The following is a 3653-nucleotide window of genomic DNA, read 5'->3' on the forward strand; positions in this document are numbered from 1 at the left end:
CTTAGAAAAAAGCACGGATAACAAAAAATCTATCAAAAATATAATCGAAAGTATGTTACGTGTCATTGGACATTTTTAAGTGGGTATATAGACATCCTGGAGCTATCACGTAGACTACACCACTGGAAGTGATATTGATAGGATAAGCGTTGTGATTTACGCAAAACAGCGTCGGCTTTTTTTGCCAGCTTTCCTTCCTGCATTTTGCCTGTAAAACCGTGTCTGTGTTCTTCATATTTATGTAGAATTATAGTTTGCTCTTCTTATGTAAAATATGCGGCTCTGGTAGATGTTTGCGATTGGTCGTGCTGTGCAAACACCGCCTCTTTTATGTGAACGTGCGCGCCGCTGGATTGGGAAACCCTGGGTTGATTGAACTAGTTGATAACCAGTGTCGTGATACAGGTTATGCGGGGCCACGGTTGTTAGGTTTGGTGAAGCCGGATAACTGAAAGCAATCCTGGACATGTTGATCTTGATTCGTAGTACAGGCCTCTGGAGACAAAAACACCAGAGACAACACGACATGAATCACAGCACAGAACAGAAGTAATGCTCCCCCAAGACGCAAAGGAAAACACAGAGACTAAATACACAGAGTAAATGAGGAAACAAGCAACAGGTGACACAAGGGCTGGGAAACAGGTGAAATACATTAGGGCTGGGCAGAACAATCAAAAAAGGCAGGAAACAAACAAAGACAGGAAGAAAAACCAGACAAGACAAGACAGAAAACCAGACTATCAAAACAAAAACAGGAAACAGAGAAAAACAGAAAAACAAGACTACCACAATAAGACAGAACACAGAACAAAATACCACAACCATGCCACTTCATCAGTTTCCTACAGTTTTAGAGCCCAAACTGTGACAAGTAGAGCATATTTTGTGAAGCTGTTTAATTTATTTATCACTTTTAATATAAACATATTTGTGTACGGGGGGGGGCAGTAACCGAGGAGGCAGAATAACAATAAAGAGGGTAGTTCTGTTCTTGATTTTCTTTCTGAAAATCAAACTTTCCCTCATTGTGTGAAACTCTCTGCAGGGGGGGGGAGGAGGTGCGTCTTCCAACAACGGGACACCAGGTAAAGAATCAACACCTGTTGAGTTTCATGTCTCTGTCATTTCTGTTTGGATTTTAGTATCTTTATCAGTCCAATATCTTAATAGAACTGTCACCTATCTATCTATCTATCTATCACCAGAAGCCGAAGAACAGATCCCGCTCCAACCAACAGGAAACCAGGTAAAGAAACGTCTTTTTGTTATTTTCATCTGAATTTTAACCGGCTTTAATATCTCAACAAATATCTGATAGGTTGTCATGTTATATAGACATTCCTGGTCCCCAGAGGATGAATCTACTGAGTTTGGTGATCCTCTGACTCTCTCAGACCTTTTCCCACTTCTGAACCAAAAGATCTTTATTCAGCCCAGGGTTGGAGCCAACAGTCTTCTCTAAAAACATCAAATCCTTTCCCCTCTCTCTCCCCTCTTTCCTGTCTTCAGCTGTCTTCAAATAAAGGACACAAAAAGACCAAAAATCATCTTAAAGAAACATAAAATCCTGTCACTACAATCTGTTGGGCAGTAACAGATAAAACAGAAGAAGATCAAAAAGAGGGGATGGATCATGTCGTCGCACTTTATTTTCCCGTACATTAAAAAGAGGTAATAAGCCAAAATTAGACCATAAAGGAAATTAATGTTGTTTTTCTTTCTATAATGTCTTACTTTCTATCAAAATTAGACCAAAACAAGAAAGTATTTGGTATACTTTCAAAACTTATTTCATTACAGAATACATGCCCAAAAATGTATTTTGTATTTTGTAACGTATTCCGTTACGTTATTAAATCTGAGTAACATATACTGAATACTTGGATTCCTTCCACATTGAATTGCATTTTATAAGTAGGAATGCGGCTTTGTGTTATTATTGGTTGTAGTGTTATCCAATTGCATGCAGTGAGATTTTCAAATGCATGCTTGGTGTCGCCCCTCGAGTTGGGCCAATTTCATTACTTAATGCCAGACCCTTAATCTCTCGGATTTGGGTCTGGATTTCCAGGCTAGTAATGTTGAGGTGTGGTTAAGCATCTCAGAAGTATGTGGCCACCGTGTTGGGTCATAGATCCACTAACGGGGAAGACTGAGGGGACATGATGGAGATCAACCTTTAATTATTAAGGTATCTCAATGCTCAGGTTCAGGCATCCAAACACCCGTCAAATTGGATTGCCTTCTATTGAATCGTCTGTGTTCTATCCCCCTAAAGGGGGCGCAGCCTTTACGCTTAGCGAAGTATACATTATTATGTAGTATAAAGCAGATAAATGTGCTACTGTAAGTTGTCTGAGGCCCTGTCTTCCTCCTATCCCTTGGTAGGATTCATTTCAATATTATTCATAGTTTCAAATCATAGCAGAAGTTATCTCGAGGCATCTTCCTCTTCGCTGAGTCTGACAGACTGTAATCTACACAGAGATCAGTAGAGGGAGCTGCTGCATCCTGAGTCTGACAGACTGTAATCTACACAGAGATCAGTAGATTTAGGACAGAGATAGGGATTTTCTCAACAGATACATTAAATTAGAATTGAGGTAAATTAAGAAAATATAATTTATCAAATGAACTGTGTGTGTGTGTGTGTGTGTGTGTGTGTGTGTGTGTGTGTGTGTGTTGTTTTCCCAGAACACCAGACTGAACCAAAGGGAAGGAACGCGACAGACCCTCGGCAACCTTTTTGCTTCTTTCTGGCAGCGGATTCGCACCTTTCTGTGAGACTTTATTCATGTGTCTGATCCCTGGATTTACTTTATAGATTAAAAATCCACAGAAAATGAGATACAACTAAAATTTTGGGATTTTCTCAACAGATACATTAAGTTAGATTTGAGCTAAATTGTTAAGGAAATACAATTTATCAAATGATGTGTGGTTGTGTGTGTGTGTGTGTTGTTTTCACAGACACAGGATCAGACACAACAGAGGACCGGACCGCGGAGCAGACACAACAGAGACATTCCTACATTTAGGAATCAGACAGACGGGTCTTAATCTGTGATTGTCAGATGTAACTTCTGAATTCTTCAGTTTCTTTGCTCTCATTTAACCCTTGTTGTCTTCTGGTCGACCATGCACTTGTTGTCCTTCTGGGTCCAAATTAACACATTTTAAACAATATGTTTGACACATTTTGAGATGTTTTTGTCACTGTTTTTGTCATGTTTTCGATGCTATTTTTCACTAACACCAACTTATTACCAATAGTTTTACACGTATTTTTGGAATTCATGGTAAATAAATCTCATTTCTAGGAGATTGTGAAATGATGAATGATTTTGACTAATATTAGAGGAACGTATGTTAGTGGAGAATCACAGACGAGTGGATGTCAAAGTTTAGTCAGGTTTTGAAACCATTTACATTTTTCAAATGCTATAAAATTGAATAACCACAATTCAATGAAAGTAGTAATCGAGTACTTGCAATTGTGCTTAATATTTTGAGTAATTTGGTTAAAAATAAACCCATATTTCTAATATAGAAGTTTAGAGAACATGAGGGTTAAAACAGACGTTGATTCAGTTTAAAAAAAAATATTTTCCCTAATATTAAACCTCTAAAGCACACGTCGAACTCAAGCC

At 38.4% G+C, this 3653-nt stretch overlaps 1 long non-coding RNA gene across 1 annotated transcript; it reads left to right on the top strand.

Moving 5' to 3' along the window:
• Positions 1-743: 743 nt before the first annotated feature.
• LOC116062351 lies at positions 744-2740 on the top strand. The gene is made up of 3 exons (XR_004895913.1): positions 744-1088; positions 1209-1249; positions 2698-2740. It is a non-coding gene; the product is annotated as an uncharacterized LOC116062351 (long non-coding RNA).
• Positions 2741-3653: the final 913 nt, after the last annotated feature.

Source organism: Sander lucioperca, chromosome 19, assembly GCF_008315115.2.
Source record: "Sander lucioperca isolate FBNREF2018 chromosome 19, SLUC_FBN_1.2, whole genome shotgun sequence".
Lineage (NCBI taxonomy): Eukaryota > Metazoa > Chordata > Actinopteri > Perciformes > Percidae > Sander > Sander lucioperca.